This window comes from Megascapheus bottae, chromosome 8, assembly GCF_031878675.1.
Source record: "Megascapheus bottae isolate mThoBot1 chromosome 8, mThoBot2.hap1, whole genome shotgun sequence".
Taxonomy (NCBI): domain Eukaryota; kingdom Metazoa; phylum Chordata; class Mammalia; order Rodentia; family Geomyidae; genus Megascapheus; species Megascapheus bottae.
In genome coordinates this window covers 19495901-19514246 of record NC_143516.1, presented here as the reverse complement: position 1 = coordinate 19514246, position 18346 = coordinate 19495901, and positions in this window count along the sequence as shown.

Sequence of the window (18346 nt, the reverse complement as noted above, 5' to 3'; positions counted from 1 at the left end):
CTATTTCCAAACTGTTAATCGAGTTTTTAATCCACAAAATAAAGTAGATGGGAGAGGGTTTTTCCTTTGGTTTTGACTTGCATTATTTTAACCTTTCTCTTTCCCTCCCAAAATACCACTCATTAGCAAATGGCACCTAAGTGGCACTTCCTTTGTGACTTCACAGCTATCATTGTTCCACATTTATCAGGGCCCAAAGTGCTCTTCTGTGTATTTCTGGAAAGCTATTCATCTGCTTTAAACAAACGGAGCTGTTTAAGCTGTTACGATACAGTGCCGTATGGTGCCATAGTTATTTGTCTTTTTGCATCTTTAAATTACATCCAAATGAAAGGTTGGGGCTAATTGGGTCTAGGAATAGTACCCAGAGCAGTCCTAGAGAATTTCTCCTGGTGATAAGTGGAAAGCACTGAGTTTTGCTCACAGGGAAGGGCACATTCGTTTGCTGGCTTATCTCTGGCAGCTTAGTGGTTGTGGGTACTGGGCTGGGGTGGTAAGAGGAGGAGAAAAGTTAATTATGGTATAGTGCATACAGACCAGAACCCAGAAAATTCTTCTAAGAACAGGGAGGAAACAGGACACAACACATGGCTTGAGCTTGAGACCAGAGCAAGACTATAGGGTCCCTGTGTCCAGAAATATGTGCCCTGCAATCTCTTATCTGCCAGCACTCTCTTGCAGTTGTGTTTTGCACTGGTGTGTGTGTGTGTGTGTGTGTGTGTGTGTGTGTGTGTGTGTGTGTGTGTTGAGCCCTGAGGCTTGAACTCAGGGACTGGGCACTGTCCCTGAGCCTCTCTGGGCTCAAGGCTAGCACTCTACCACTGGAGCCAGAGAATCACTTCTAACTTTTTCTGAGAAGTTTATTGGAGAGAAGAGTTTCCTGGACTTTTCTGCCCGGGGTTGGCTTTAAACTGTGATCCTCAGATCTCAGCCTCCTGAGTAGTGAGGATTACAGGCAAAAGCCACCACAGGAAACTCTTCATGTGTTTAAAGCAAAGTCTGACTAGAAGAGTGGTGCAACAGGCGTGGGAGTGCAGGGCCTCCTTCCATCTCTTTCTTCAAGCTTTGGTGATCATCTGTCTACTGCTACCAGCCTTTCCTCCCCTGTTCCTGAAGGTCTGCATTCACCCTGCAAGGATCTCTGTGCCCCAGGGGAGTATGATGTTAGAGTGCATGTACAAACCACCAGGGAGAAGCAAGAGAAAAACAGTGGGAAACACAAACTTCGGAATTTTCATTTTGCACTAGGCAGTGCAAGTTAGGCAGCCAGCCAGCCTGAGCCTCTATGGAGGAGGAGCCAATAAATCAGACTAATAAGTCAACAAAATGCACCCCAAAAACCAACACCCAGATGCTCCCAGAATGAGGGATGGTGAGGAAATCAGGTGTTACAGGCAGAAGCCATCACCCAATCAGGGATCAGGACAGGAACCAGCGGGTGGGGGTGGGAGGACTGGGCTTCAGGGAAGCAGAATGACAGCACTGGGGCCTCAACGCCACTTCACCAAACAATGTCCTGTGACCCTACCACATCCATCCGTTCTGAAGCCTTGTCTGCAGATCGTTCCCTCACCTGTTTGCTGTTTTGCTTTACCTTTCTCTTGAACATTATCATAAGAATTACCATGTATAGTTATCATAAAAATTGTCATATCGTTCTCCAACTTAGCAATATGTAGTGATTTGAACAGCTCTTCACTGCCTTGCTCCTCTTATGGGTATATCACCTGTTGCATGGAAAAAATAGCAATTTTTTTTATAAAAGTGACTTCCTGAAAGGACTAAAAGCAAGTTTAAGTGAGTACATTTACACTCTTGGAGAGGAGACACTCATCTATGTGTAAACATCTATGTGTAACATCTTTGTTAAAGACTATGAAAACAGGTCAGTACTATATTAGACAAAAGTTAATATCAATATATAAAGAAATCATTACAATCAACAGGAAAAGACCATTTCCCAGAGAACTAAACTGTATTAAAAACAGTTAACATACAGAATTAATATACCATATCAAGTACATATCCTATATATAAACATACATATATACTATATATAGTCATATACAATAATAAATATTATTCATAATATATGATATTCAACTATTAATATGCATATATTCCCTTTCCTCTAACCCCTCTCCATCTGAGGATGTAAAATCAAGGCCTGGACACTCTCCTTGGGCTTTTTTACTCAAGGATAGCATTCTACCACCTGAGCCACAGTTCCACTTTTGGCTTTGTGCTGGTTAATTGGAGATAAGAGTCTCAAGAGTTTCTTGCCTGGGCTGGAAAAACTATGATCCTCAAGATCCTCCTGAGAAGCTAGGATTATAGGCATGAGCCTTTATTTTTAAATGAAGTCCAGCCTGTGTGTTTTGTAGTTTGGAGAAGCAGTACAGCCTAGTGGCTTAGTGCAGGAAATCAGGAAGCAGACTGGTTGATGGAATAAATGGCTTTAGCCCTTCCTGGTTTCTTTAGCCCTTCCTGTCTATCTCTTATTCCATAATGAATAAGCTGCTCAACCTATGAGTGAGGGCAAGACACATGGAAGAGTGGGCATAGGCTGGGATGCCAATGCAGTGTGGACCCAAAGACTAAATTATAACCCCTGGGATATATTGAACAAAAATAAACAAATGGGGTAACAGAAATAGTGTGGACACCCTCCTCTGCCCCATATGTATCTAAGTACTTAATCTCACAAAAGTCTGAAGGAATAGGCTCAAAGGATGGATGCAGAATAGAAATTTGTCTTAATAATGGGGCTCTGGGTTGAAATTCAAAAGCTCAGACTTGTCTATTCTTTTTAATTCTTTCTTTTGAATTACCAGAGACCCTGCTAAAATGAAAGGCGGGTGCTGACACAGAATGTGGAATAGGGCACAGGGAAGGGAGAAAGGATCGATGTCTGACAGATCCATGACCTCTTCCCTTTATTAGTGGTTCCTGGATGTCTAATTAGAATCCTGTTTCCTTCTGTTTCCTAAGGGGCTGGAGAAGTGCCCTGAGGGCTTGTCACCCTGGGCCTTTTCCCCCTTCTAATCAGCCAGATGGCAGCTGCAGGAAGTGGCCTCTGAAGCCACATCACAGTTGTGGTGTTGACAGCAATACAGCTACAAGAAGCAAGCATGTGCTTGGAGTTTCTGAGCCTTGAGACAGCAGAACATAATTCTGTCATCTAGGCTTTTTGGAATAGATAGACAATGAAAACAACAGCTATTTGATCATCTCCATCTATTAGATTCAAATAGAAAGCTAGCTTAAAAATCCTTCTAGGTGAAAATATCCTTTTTGAAGCATTTATATTTCATCTCTCATTGGTAAGAATTTCAAAATTTGTAAGTAGCTCTTGGTGAATGCATGCTGTGTATTGAATTTTTATTTTGATATGGCCTAGAGGTAAGGAGAAAATGTTCTTTGCTTGTTAGAATCATTCTATACGTTTCATGATCCTTAAAGAAGAAGGGCTGGAGGACATGTGACTACCCACCAAAGACATTCCTGATGTTACAGGCTTCAGCACCGCCCCGGCCTCTTTGCAAGGGCAACATCCCATGCAGATGTGTTCATAGAAGGAAAGCAGAGAGTGGAGTGAAAATGCTGGTGGGCCCTATAGGAAATGGGCAACTGGAGTGTGCTGTTTCTGTAGACTCAAACTGCAGACCCCTCTGTTGGTTTATTGTTAGAATTAGGACAATGCTCAGCCATCCTGAATTGCTCAAAGACATATGCCTGGTGCTTACTTTCCTTGCTGTCACCCGTAAACCACCTGGAATTGTAGACAACAAGGACTTCTGCTCATGCAGGTTCCTTCCTGGTTTGTCCACTCTAGTCCACTCACTCATCTATCCATTCAAAACCTGGAGTGTGATCATGGTGGTACAAATATTCTCTCTTGGAAACCACACAATGACATGGTTTGTGGTTAAATGGGTTATATTTCCCTATCAAGCCAACATTATAATTGATGGCTTGCATCTGCTCACGTTTTCAGGGAAATTTACAAACAGAACTCCAAATTTTTAGCTAAATAATAGAAGTAAAGACCTTATTCTTTTACAAAAAGGGCTGGAGGTGTGGCTTCAGTGATTCAGTTCTGCAAGACTCAAATTTTGTTACTGCCAAACTAATGCATAAATAAACAAGGCCTGAAATCCAAACACTGAAAAGATAGCCACAGTTCTTTTCTGTAGTTACCTTGAGAAAAGTAGGGAAATAGCAGTTTGTGTTGTATAAGTTTAATATAGAACGTTTAGACTGCTGATTAATTCATCTCCGTTTTTTTTCCCCCCCACACCTTTTGTTGTAGTTAGGAGTACTTGTGAACTAGGGATAGGGGAAATAAACGATTTTAAGGTTAGGAAACTTCTGGAAATTGCCCAGAGGAGACTTTGGTAGACCATCTGTGTGTCCTCTCTCAGTTCTTATACAGCTTCTTTACTCCCCCACCCCAAGGCCCTGCAGGAGGACAAATGTGAGGGGGGCTGCAGGTACACAAGGACAGAGAATATGGAGGAACCAACCACAGTAGGTGCTTCTTGTGGCCCTAAATGCTGTCAGGAGGAAGCAGTGCAGCTTCTCTCCGGAATGGAAATTGGGCTCCATCTCTTAGAGGTTCCTTTACAACTGACCTGTGAACGAAGATAGTTCTACGTTTGTGCTGCTGGAGGCTCTGGGGTTAAGGCAGCTTGAGTGGATGTAGAGAATGATCCAGAAAACTGTTGCTTGTACTTTCAAGTAGGAGCGATGACATGGGGTGGAGAAAGAGATGGAGGGAAGAGAGACTGTGGTTGAGGAATTGTCCCCACACTCTGGTTCACTGCAGTGGTGGACAGTCACAGATGTTACCACTCTGCCACAAAGGGATGGACATCTGGCCGCAGGATTTGTCACAAGTCCCCATGGCGTCTGAGCTCACAGAGGCTGGGAGAGGGGAGTGGGTCTGAGAGGATGGAGGGAGGGAGGAATCTGGATGCTGCTTTCTCAGGCATGCTGGCTCCATGCTTTTCTTAAGTAGTTTTACAAAGGGGTTCCATTATCTCAGACACCTAATAGAAAAGCTAGATGATGTGTCCATTTTCTCCAGCCAGTTCTGGGCAGTACTTCTATCTGTGGACAGACATAATACAGCCACTACCACAAGGTGGCAGCCCTGTGTCCTTGTGCACAGCCTGCGGGGAGGGGGCGGGGGTGGTCTCTTTTCACTGCTGAAGGAATTTCCTTCTCCCTCATTTTCAGAATGAGTTTCTCATCGAGAGGTGAGGAGCTCCAGAGTCAAGAGACTTCAAGAGTCTCTGGCTCTGTCTCTCCTCTCTTCCCCTCCCTGCCCCCTTTGCAACTTAAGACTTACACTGGACTTAAAGACCTTGCACTTGCTAGGCAGGTTCTCGACACTCTAAGCGGCTCTGGAGCTTGTCTTGCTTCAGTGACTGTTCAGAAGGGGTCTTTATATTTTAGGCTGGCCTGTGAGGTACAAGGCCTCTTGTGTAACTGAAATCACAGGTGTGTACCATCACCTTGCCTGGCTTATTGCTTGAGATGAAAATGTCACTTACTTCCTTCTGAACCAAGCCCAACCTGATCTCTATCTTCTGAGCAGCTGGAATTCTAGGGTAAGTCACTGTCCCTAACCTTTGAGAGTTTTCTTCAGGGTTCTTTTTGCTAATATTAACATCTTAGGATTATGAAGTTGTGCATTTGTAGATACATTTTTGCCTTTTCCTACTAGTCAATATTTTCAATCCAGCTCACTGGATCTATGGAGCCTGTGGCTGTCCACAGGGTTGGTGGGGAGAGACAGAAAAGTGAGCAGGTGCTCTGATTGACTCAGCGTGTTTTGGGTTCTGGCAATGAGCAGGTGTTCTGGACAAAGTCCCAGGCTGGCTCTGCTGTGCCCCTTATCTGAACCGAGTTGATGAACTGGCTCTCTTCCAGATGCGAATGACCAGCACAGAGAGGGGTCTGGAAACCAGGAATGACAGGGACATGTGGATGGAAGAGGAACGCATGTGCCAAGGAGATGACAGTACAGCTAGTTAATGACTGGAAAGGCTGTCATGAAGACGGAGATAGGTACAACCACCCTGGTTAGATGCTAGCTTTGGAAATCCCACTGAAGAAAGGCTAGCAGATGATGAGAAACCCTCAATATTACATAATTGGCCGGTGACTGAGTTAAGCCTGCCAAGTGCTGGTGGTTCATGCCTGTAATCCTAGCTACTGAGGAGTCTGAGATCTGAGCACAGGAATTTGAATCCAGCCAAGGCAGGAAAGTCTGTATGACTTGACTCTTACCTCTAACCTGCAAAAAAAAAAAAGCTGGACGTGGAACTGTGGCTCTAGCCTTGAGCAGAGAAGCTCAGTGACAGTGTCAAGCCCTGAGTTTGAGTCCTAAGAACCAGCACACACAAGTTGAGTCTGTAGAACAACCTCTTTAGCTATATCCCCGAATTCTTTTAAGTGGTAGGAAGGGAGGTCTGGAATAAGAGGGTGGCTTCTGTTTAGTGTGAGGCAGAAACTGGATGCCAAGACCCTTCTTTGCCTCAAGGTATGGCCACAGCCCAGTCCCCACACAACCTCTGTGTAGGATCTCCTAAACATTTTCTTAACTGCTAATAATTCACATGGTTGTGAGGTTGGGCTGTGCAGTCATGGATGGGGAGATGCTAAGAAAGGTCTGATTTTTGGACAATGTGTATGGGAGTGGTGAGGAGGGGGCCAGCACAGCTCTTACCCAGAATTCCCTGGTGAGCAAGGGCCTTGGGCCCTGACTTGAGAGTCTAAACAGGGGGCTTCCATGTTCTCCACCCTGTCTCCATCCCTGAATGGTTCTTCCTGAGTAACCTGCTGAACATCCGTGCTCTGAAATCTGAGATATGCTGCAAAAGCCAAAGTGTTCTAACACCACAGTGGAAAATTCCACATCTGATTTGACATCAAAATGTAGGTACGTGAAAACATGTTCTAAAATGACCTGTGTGCTATGTGTCTGGTCTAGGTGAAGCATAAATGAATTCATGTTTAGATTCAGGTTCCATTCCCAAGGTATTTCATCATGTATATGCAAATATTCCAAAATACATCACCTCCCTCCATTGCACGTATTTCAGATAAGAGACAGGCAACCTTTGTGTGGTATATAATGTTCTGTCATATTTCCAAACATTGATTGGCTGTCTTTGTGTCTTCGTGTGATCTGCGTGGGGTTTGGCCTCACCTGTGTGGAGTGGTTCTGGATGGGAAAGGAACGGGTGGGGCTCTTCTCTAGAGCTGAAACACTGCTGTCATTAGCACCTAATGACTTTTTAAATGACTCTATAAATGACAACTAATGCACAAATGAGGATGAGGTGTTACGTTCCAGTCCACTGAAACACAGACAGGTAAGGCTAGAAGAAATGACCGCAGTTGACTTCCCAAGTGTGCCTTGTGCATTGGGGGTACATGGAAATGGCTTCAAGTGGGAGCAACATTTTCAAATGGAATTATCGTCTGTATGCCTTCAAGTGTAACCCAAAATGCAATTGCTTATGTATAAAACTTCATTGCTTAGCTTGATGTTAAAAATTTAAAAAATGAGAAAAGGAATAACTGTCATTGAGTGCTGAGGACCCATGTATACTAAATGCTTTGTAAGAGGCTCCTCTTTCAATCTTCACAATAACCCTGCGAGCCAAATTCTGTTTTGGAAGAAACTGGGTTGAAGCAAAAGAGAGTTGAATAATCTACCCACAATCTCACACAGTTCAAGGGGGACAGACCTGTCCACATCTGGATAAACTCTTATCTCTCTGAGTTCAAAACCTAGATTTTCTCTGAATTCAAAAAGCTAGATTCCCAACAAGAAGATATGGCTTAGAACACACAGTGATGACTTTTTAGCAGAAGGGGTTTGGTCTTTCTGGTCCCCAAATGGGCCTTTGATAAAATCTTGCAGAATGGACCTGTGAATAAAGAAGTAGCACATGGTAGAATGTTGTTCTGGCAAAAATTGTAAATCAGCCTGTGGAAGCTTAGGAAGCTCTGACCTGGTTTAAAGGCCCAAAGTGTGTTCTCACACTCCAGCCTGGGGTTCAAGCTGCAAAGAAGACTCTGGGGCTGCAGGGAGATGAGAAGGGAAAGACACAAAGCTTCATTTCCTTCCTTGCTGTCCCCCAGCTGTCACCAGAGCCACTTGCTAATTACCTGCTATGACTTCTTCCTCTTGCATTTTCTACAAGCCTTCACAACAGTTCCTACAATGAAAACAAAAGGAAGCATACGCTAAACAAAGCAAAATAACAACCTTAAAACCAGAATCCCTCAGTGATTCAGCGCAAGAATGGAATTATGTGGATGGAGAAACTGTGACCCACAGAAGTAAAAGATTAGTTCCAAGCCAGAACTAGGATCCAGTCTTTCTGAACCTTTCCCCAGTGCTCCTTTTTTCTTAGCATATGAGGTGCCTGGCAAGGTGCCGTTACAAAACTGTCTGCATGGAATAGATGGGAGACACAGGTGCTGTGATCATAGCTGACCTACATAAAGATGCATTTTAATCACTGGGGTTTCTCTCTCTCCAAGAATGTCTTAGGTGAGGCTAATTCTCATCACTTCTACATTTGGAAGCACAAATTTAGGAGGAGTAAGTGGCTTAGTCATCTAACTTTTTTAAAAACGGTCTTAGCGCACTATCTTTTGTTATATCCTACCCTAACTGCTAGAAGTTAATAAGTCTTAGCCTTTGCTGAAATCAAGTAATTTCTGGGAAGGAGAAACTGCTAGAGGAAGGCATAGGATCAGGCAAACGCACTCAGGTAATTTGGTGAGTAGACAGCAATTGCATTAAATTCCCCCAAGCGACAAGTCTTTGGAAGGCTGAGAACAAAACAGAAAAAGGCTGAAAATATATTGGCTCTTTCTGTTTGGCAGTGGGCAGCCCAAGCAAGCCTTATCCCCAGCCCAAGGCCTTGTTTCATTTGCATTGCTGTATCTGACTTCTCATATACATAATTTGATGGGCTGGCTAGCATCTAGACCAGAAGTTATAGTCACTCAGTCTTAGTGTTCTGGTGAGACCTGCACAAAACTAGACAACCAGCTGTTGCTAGTTTTTCCTCTGTGTCTGCCTGGTATGAAGTCCTGGTTTTTTCCTCCGCTTCCCTCTCCCACTTCCCTCCTTATCCATTTCTCTATTTCCTCCTTTTCCTTCTTCTCTTCTCTCCTTTTTCTTTCCCCTCCTTTCTTTCCTCTTCCTGCCCTCCTACATATTTTATTTAAAAAATCTAAATATATGAGCTGTTGCAATAATAAAGATAAGATGTGCTGGACTATTCTTCTAGAAGTTCCTCAGGGGTGGAAAGTGTTCTATAGGTTCCTGAGGCTTCTCAATCTCTTGAATTTCCAAGAGCTTCAAATCCATTCTCTGTTCTAGAAGCCCAGCATTGTTTCAGTTGCATATTCACTCTCTCTCCTCTTTATATAAGGTCCATGAGGTACATTTCCGATGAGATCAAAAACCTTTCTCTGGACACATGTCCTGTCCTATTTGGGAAAGAGCCTGGTTTTCTTCTCTCAGAACCTCAAGGGGTCACATGGCTCCATGTAAAAAATGAAAGGCAAAAAGGGTTGAATTCAGCATTAAATAATCCCTAAGAAGTTCCCTTCCAGCTAGCCCTATGAGTCTTTACAATTAAGAGTGTTTTATTGGGATATTTTCTAGACCCAGCTATGCAGAATTCTAGAATGACTAAAGATCCAATACAAAAAGTAGGAGCCAAAAGAGAATGTGCAAAATTGAGAAAGCCTCATTAGGACAGGAAGACATTTCCCACTTTTAGAAAACTGTTTCCTTTTTACTGGAAGGAGCATTGTACCTCTGCTTCCTTCTGTCTCTCTCTTTAGGCCTGGCAGGGACAGGTCATCAGATCACTCTAGATGGCGCCACTGAGCCATCTGCCCTTGGCCTCACCCCTTAGAAGGGATCATTTTGGAAAGGGGCTCAGCTATGCATCTTGAGATCCCAAGCCAGTTCCAGGTCCATTTTCTCAACGAAGGCATTTGATTTTAGTCTCTAAAAACTATTACCAGCCTTTTTTCATATCATAGAGATGTGGACAACATCAAGATAAAAGACAAACAGATTTAAAAACTACATTTCTTTTATATGGAAAACCACACTTCTTTTATATGCAAAATGAAGCTCTGAAATGCATTTCTTAAATGTTCAACAAGAAAGATCAACAAGATTCTTTTAGGAGGAGGCCTAGGATAGAATGTGAGGATGACAGGATTAAATGTGTTCTCCCAGAGTCAGCATCATTCTGAGAACATTCAAGCATCATGGGTGCTCTCACTAAAATTGCTCTGAGCTGTCCACACTTGAACAAGTATTGTTATTATTATCATTATTGGCAGTAGTGAGGTTTGCCTCAGTCCTTTGATTTTTAATTGGTGTTAAGATAGTTCTTCTTGGCCACAGCCTTGGTTCCCCCTCCTTCATTCTGCCTTTCGGTCTCCCACCTAGCTGGGATTACAGGTGTGTACCACTATGCCTGTCAATGTTGCCTTCTTGTGTGTATTTCTTATTGGTATCAAAATGGAGGCATTCTCTTCTTAGACTATATTTAAATCAGGTAAATGCATGTATATTGAATTAGTTAAATGTATGTTTATTTGAATTATCAAACTATATTAAAACTACCAAAAGTCCCTAACTGGTCTCAGTGAAGAGCGGTGGGGATTTCATACTTGAATTCTGAATGCAGGCAGAGGCAGGAGGATTGTGAGTCTGAGGCCAGGACTGTGTAGAAACTTTCAGTCAAGTTTAAACTGCATAGAATGTCCTTGATCAGACAAACAGCAAACAGAACCACCAAGTAGACAAGTAAAAAGGAGAAATGTGCAATAGCTGTCTACCCAGCAGGAGATTTATTTATTTATTTTTAAGGTAAGCAAATAGTCTATTGCTTTTTACCAGTCTGAGGGATGGTTCCAGGACTGGCCCCCAGAGGATGGACCTTTGACCTATGTTTCACGAATAATTTTATCTTTGGGCTTGGGTATCCTAGGTAAAGCCTGACCAGATGATTGTGAGGGGAGATATTTGAAATTGGCCGCATGCCCTTGGCTCAGGACCATGTGTCGCTCGGATGTGAATAAGGCCAAAGCACAAGTCAAGCAGGAAGCCTGGCTGCTCCTGTAGGGACGGGGCCCAAGTTTGGATTGTCCTTGGCAGTGATGGCAGTGCCAGAAGCTACGACAGCCCTGAAAAGGGCAGAGCTCTTCCTGAAGAGGTCCTTGGAATTCTGCACACTGACCGCTTTGACATTTGGTCTCTGGATAGCTGTGCACACTAGCTTTTAGGTCAAGAATTGCTGTTGCTGGTTCCAGGCAATAAAATAGTAAAGTCTGGCCAGCAAAATGCAAATTAAAATGCACATGTGAATGTTCTAAGAAATATTTGTAGGGAGTTATTGGGATTTCTTGGTGTAAAATTTTTTGGTTTTGAAAGGAGTACTACAACATTGCAAAATAAATGTCCACAAGCTTGAAAACAGAAACTAAATTTAAATGTCATTTCATTTGATGACCAAGAACACTGTTTTCACAGTAAGCATCTGAGAAATCAATTATTGATGATGCAGTTTTAAAATTGTTTTCTCTTGTAATTGCTGATACTGTACCAGAATGTATAAACAAAGTTTGATGCACAAATCATGAAGCCTTCTTTCTTATATACTCTGCTCAAACTATGAGAAATGTAATTAGAATACCATTGTACAAATTTGCATTTAAAACTAAGACCAGGCTTACATGAAATTGGTTTGTATGAAAAATGGTTTTTAGAAAAGTCTGGAAGAATCACTAGTCTAGATGTCCTAGATGTCCTTATATTCATATTCGAAAATAGTTTATCAATTTACCCAGTGTCACAGCCTGTAATAACACAACAGCTCCAGTAACCATGGCATCAGCAGAAAGAACTTCAAGATTCAAAATACAAAACATTGTTGCAATCTTTTACTTTCCCAATTTTTACTTTCCCAAGCAACTCACATCACTTTTAATTATATTGACTGTAAAGTTGATCAAAATAAATTTTGATGGCCTATTATATAAATGCTCAAAAGTGAGCCAGAAAAGTCTTTTACTCAGCCAAGAAAGTACAAGAATATATTTATTATCTGCAATCTGTACTAAAATACTACACCAAAATATTTTCTTCCATTTGTAAGCTGATGTATCACTGTGTTGACCACTTATAGGGCTAAATTTTGCCCCCCCCCAAGTTGACTGTATTTGGAGAAGAGATCTTCAATGAGTTCATTAAATACAAATGAGATAATAAACCATGTTTATTACTGAGCAGTAAACACATGGAGACCAGTGACATGGAGGAGGCTATCTGTAAGCTGGGAAGAAAGGTCTCAGCAGAAACCACCCCTGACAGCCCCTTGATCTTGAGCCTCCTAATTCTGTATCCGATCCCTAACTCCAAATGTCTATGAGAAAGAATCTAGTTAGCTGGGTCCACCGGAGTGGCTCAGACCGTTGGCTCAGTGTCAGTGCTAGGGTTACACTGGTAGACCTGGTCATACAGGCTTGTATTTGCTAGGGGTCAAGTGGAAAGGAATTGTAGAAGAGGAAGCTGGTTCTCTCTGTCTCTCCGTGTCTCTGTCTGTCTCTGTCTCTCTGTCTCTCTCTCTCCACACACACACACACACACACACACACACACACACACACACACACACACACGAACTCCAGGCCTCCAGTTTCTTAGGTAAGCACCCTACCGTTTGAGCTCCAGTCCTCTTGCTTTCAGTTTGTCCTTCAGTTTGTTCACTTTTGTCCTTCCAGTCTTGGACTGAATTCTTCCTACCTTAGCCTCCTGATTAGCTGGAATTATAGACATGCATAATTATGCCTTCTCTTCTCCTCTGCTCTTCTCCTTCTCCTCTCCTCTTCTCCTTCTCCTTCTCCTCTCCTCTCCTCTTCCCCTTCTCCCCTTCTCCCCTTCTCCCCTTCTCCCCTTCTCCCCTTCTCCCCTTCTCCCCTTCTCCTCTCCTCTTCTCCTCTTCTCTTCTCCTCTTCTCTTCTCCTTTCCTCTTCTCCTTCTCCTCTTCTCCTTCTCCTCTTCTCCTCTTCTCCTTCTCCTTCTCCTCTCCTTCTCCTCTCCTTCTCCTCTCCTTCTCCTCTCCTTCTCCTCTCCTTCTCCTCTCCTTCTCCTCTCCTTCTCCTCTCCTTCTCCTCTCCTTCTCCTCTCCTTCTCCTCTCCTTCTCCTCTCCTTCTCCTCTCCTTCTCCTCTCCTTCTCTTCTCCTTCTCTTCTCCTTCTCCTCTCCTTCTCCTCTCCTTCTCTTCTCCTCTCCTCCTCCTCTCCTCCTCCTCTCTCCGCCTCTTTTCTCCCCTTCTTTTCTCCTTTTCCTCTTCTCTCTTCTCCTTTTCCTCTCCTTTTCTTTATTTCTCTTCTTTCTTTCTCTCTTCCTTCCTTCCTCCTCCTTCCTTCCTTCCTCCTCTTTCCTTCCTTCCTTCCTCCTCTTTCCTTCCTTTTCTTCCTTCTCGTTCCTCTCTTCTCCTTCCTTCTTCCTTCCCCTTCCTGCCTTCCCCTTCCTGCTTCTCTCTCTCTCTCCCTCTCTCTCTCTCTCTCTCTCTCTCTCTCTCTCTCTCTCTCTCTCTCTCTCTCTCTCTCTCTTCCCCTCCCTCCCTCCCTTCCTCCCTCCCTTTCTTTCTTCCTTTTCCTCCTCCTTCCTTCTTTCCTTCCTTTCTTTAAAATAATCCAGAGTTGAGGGCTTACCATGAACTTCTCACAGTACTGCAGGATACAGGGGTTTCAAACTCAGGGCCTGCTCTCCAGTTTATAATCGAGTATAAAGATGAATACAGTAGGGCCGGGAGTTTGGCCTAGTGGTTAAAGTGCTTGCCTAGCATGCATGAAGACCCGGGTTCGATTCCTCGGTACCACATACATAGAAAAAAGCCGGAAGTGGTGCTGAGGCTCAAGTGGTAGAGCTCTAGCCTTGAGAAAATCCAACGACAGTGCTCAGGCCCTGAGCTCAAGCTCAGGACTGGCAAAAAAAAAAAAGATGAATACAGTAACAGACTGTAAGTAGCATTATAGGATGACAGTGACTGAATACAAAACAAGACAAGCCAGAGCAGTGAACATTTCAGATCTCCAGGAAAGAGGCTTGAAACCCTAAGCTAAGACAGTGCCCACAGAAACAGAAAACGTAGAAACACTGAGAAGTCACAGGAATATAATCCCCATTGCAAGATGAGTGATTGGGTGTGAAGGGTGAGGGAGAAGAATGAGCTGGGGTGTCCTTCAGAGTTCTGGCTGCTGTGAACAAGGTGTAGGAAGTTCCCCCCTGGAGAGTGACACTGTCACACAGCTGACATTTGAAATGAAGGCTTGAGAACCACTGACAAAAACGGTCAGAAGTGTGAAAATCACTGGTGGTGACTTTCTCTGTATAGAAGAAAACACCACATTGTGAATGAGGGGGACACAGAAGATCTGTTTCTTGAGGGAAGGGCACATAGCATACCTATATCTCATGTCCACCATATATGGTGGAGGCTTAATGATAATATTAATAATAATAATAATATATTGATTTGATTTGTAGAAACGAATCAATGTCCCCTTGACCTTTGCTTCCCAGCTCCTTTTGGAGAAGAAAAGGCTGAGGAAATTTACAGATGTCTTTTGTCCTTGAGCAAATAGCAGTCCACTCCTGGTATATTTCTCTTTCAACTGATTTTCTGCAGAGAATTGGAAAAACCATGTTGACCCAGCGGATAAGACCTTCTCACAGCCCTGACAGGCAGCCCCTCCTCTCTCCAGGCTTCATGGTTGCTGAGTTGAGGGCTTGGTTCAAAGGGGGCATGGTGGGGGTATGTGAGGTGTCACAGGGCCAGGGGCAATTGGTGTGCCTTAGACAGCAGGACTATGGTCCAGACCTGAGCTGTGATTGCCTCAAACAATGGAGGCTTTCCTGCCAACTTCAGAGAGAAAATTGTGTCCTGAAGCCCTCTCCTGACTCCTAGATATTGCCTCAGGGACTTACACTCAGAAAAGTAGCTCATCTTCACTTGAAAATGTGGAAATCAAAATACTCTTTAAAAAAAAAAACCCAAAGTAGGTCAGGTTTGGACAAAGAGAACAGTCTAGACTCCTAATCAAAGATTTTTTTGGAAAAGAATATTTTGTGTGTGTGATTTTTAATTACTGACATCTACTGGAGTGATGCTCTTAAAATTTCTTATGTCAATGTTGAATTTACAAAGCTAAGTGTGAGGAGCAGAAGATTTTATTCTTTAACCAATAGCTGTGAGTCAGGGTTAACATGTCTGAAAACAAAAATCGGTTTCAAACCTTAGCGGGGGCCACGTATGGTACCACATGCCAGGACATGGAGAAGGAGGATCCTGGTCCAGACTGTCTCAGAAACCAGAAATGTAAGCCAGCTTGAGCTCAGGGCCTGAGCACTGTGCGTGGGCTTTCTCAAGGCTAGAGATCTGTCACTAGAGCCATAGCACCACTTCTGGCCTTTTTCTATGTATGTGGTACCGAGGACTCGAACCCGGGTCTTTGTGCATGCTAGGCAAGCACTCTACCACTAGGTCAAACTCCTGGCCCATTTTCTCCTCTTTCTTGCGAGTCCTTTTGAACCAGCTGTGATTTTTCTGCAAACCCGAGGTGAGTGGCATCCATTTGCAGCCACTTCCCCACGAGGTCATTCTGGAAGCACTGACCCCGGCAGAGGGAGGGCCACACACGAGGCAGGGAATTCACAGGGCTGTCCCGGAGCATCGCCTTTGCAGGTCTTGCTGTCCCCCTGACTAGGGAAAGAACTTGGTCAGGACGGAAGCCAAGCAGACGGCCTGAAGACCAGAGCTACAACGCGGGCACCGACCAGCCCTGTTCCATTCCTGAGTTGGGGTGTGGGGTCCTGATCCTATAATCTAATCACCCCATTAACGGATCCTTGCCTCTGTGGAGGCTGATGAAGACTTGACAAGACTTTTCTGGAAGGCTGTGGGATTGAGTCGAGCCATTTTTGGTGCTAAATGGCTGTGGCTTTGCCTGCAGCAGTTCGCGGGAGGCGTAATTGTGGTGCGCTGCCTCCCTGCAAAGCTTTTCCTGCACTTAACCCACCCACTCCACAGCATCTGCCTCTCCTTCCCGGGACTGTGCCCCCAGAGCAGAAGGAACTCCGGCCTGTAGTCAGCACTCAGGCAGGACAGGCCTGGCAGCTGCAGCACCCACGACCAGGAGGCCACCAACCCCCAGGAGCCTTTTCAGCTAAAGAATGCAGGGCCAGATGTGGGTGGCTCAGTCCTAGAGGCCTTGTTACCCAGGAGGTGGAGAGCTGCTGCTGTGGCTCGAAGCCAGCCACAGAAGGAAAGACTATAAGAGTATCTTTAACCAGTCCCCCAAAAGCCAGAAGTGGAGTTGTGGGCTCAAGTGGTAGAATGTTAATCCTGAGCAAAAAAAAAAAACCTGGGGGACACACACACACACACACACACACACACACACACACACATTTCTAAAGCCGTGATACATAGCATTGCTTTTAAGCAACGTATCCTTGCTTGATAGACTGAGAAAACCTTCTTTTGTTCTACGGTGTCCTAATTTTTCTCAGTTAGGGATATAATGAAATGGATTTAATTAATTTTCTGTTCAGGATGAAATTACTTTAAAGTCTTTGCTACTGCGATTGCTGTGATGTGCATCTGAGTCTCGTGCTCCTGTACTCATGCCCGGTCCTTTTCATAAGATCAGTTTGCTGGGACCCAGTTTCTTTTTCCCTCAGCTCTCCTTGCCACCCCACCTATGTCTTTCAATGGGAGCTGGTTTTGCTAAGGCAGATGATGGCATTGCCTTTATCGGATTCTTTTGATTACCTCCTCTCACTTCAAGACTTCATTTTGTTGCTATAACTCTTGGAAGCTTCTCAAACACAAAGTGAGAAATATCTCTCTAAGTGATCTTTTTACTCTCATTTACTTCTGCCTCTCAGCGCATTCCCTTGCCCTCTCTGACCTGACTGTGTTTCCACACTTCTGTCCTTGGTGGCTCTTCGTTGTAGCTTCTGTACTCCCTTAGCTAGCTCATCTTCTCCTTCTAACTTATGCAAATGATTCATTCTTTTTTTTTTCCCTAACCATTTGACAGATACTCCCACAAGTCCCTTGGCTTCTCTTCATAGAACAGTGCAGGTAACTCAAAGCATGAATCAAATCATGCTTGACTTTTAAACTCCCAGCAAAATAAAATCAAATGTAAACATTAAAAACAGACAGACAGGCCAGGTGCTAGTGACTCAAACTTGTAATCCTAGCTACTCAGGAGATCAAGATCTCAAGATCAAAGTTCAAAGCCAGCTTGGGCAAGAAAGTTTGTGGGACTATTATTTCTAATTAACCACCCTCAAACTAAATAGTGGAGCAATGTGTCAAGTAGTAGAGGATTAGCCTTGAACATCCTCAAAAAAATTCAGTCAGGGACAGTACCTAGATCCTGAGTTCCAAGTCCTGGCACAAGAATTTAAACACCCCCCCCCCCAAAAAAAAATAATACACCTCCAAAAGCTCAAACAGCTCATTCTCTCCTTTCTGTGTTGTCTTTTTTTTTAAATTAAAGTTGAATATGTCCTCTGATTCACTCTCACAGAGTAAGGCGCTGGCATTCATTGACAGTATGACATCCTATCCGTCTCCTGGATGGAACTCTCTAGTATCTTCCCGCTGCCACCCACCTCATTCTGGGGGCCACAGAACTCCTGTGATCTACCTGCCTTCTGTCTGCCCACTGCTTCTCACCCCTCAAGTTCCTCCTGACCAGCTCTAACCAGCTTCCTTCTCTGTAACCTCCCTTCGGAGTATGGCATAATCGTGCAATTCAGAGAATGTGCACTTACCTTCCTGGCCTTTCCGTTCCTCAAGGAACTCTCTCTGGAGTGAGCTTTGGGCATTGAAACAAAAAACTCTGCAAACCTTAGGTAACCTAGATTTTTCTGCTATCATTTCTCTTTTGCAAGTTTTATAGTTTTGTGATTTACATCTAGGTTTATGATAACCCACTTGAACCAGTTTTCTTGAAAAGGAGAAAATCCTTAGAGTATTTTGGGGGCAATGTTGATAGAACATTTAGACATCCATTGCATCTATTGAATGTTCTATCACTTTTCCAATGTATTTCTCTTGTGCCTTTATCAAAGATGAGTTTGTATGGCTTTGTTTGCCGGCACTAAATCATCTAATTTTAAAGGATTATTTACTTGTATATTCCATCAGCAAGTATTTATTTTTAGCAAGTATTCATTGAGAAGCTACTATAGCATAGGTAC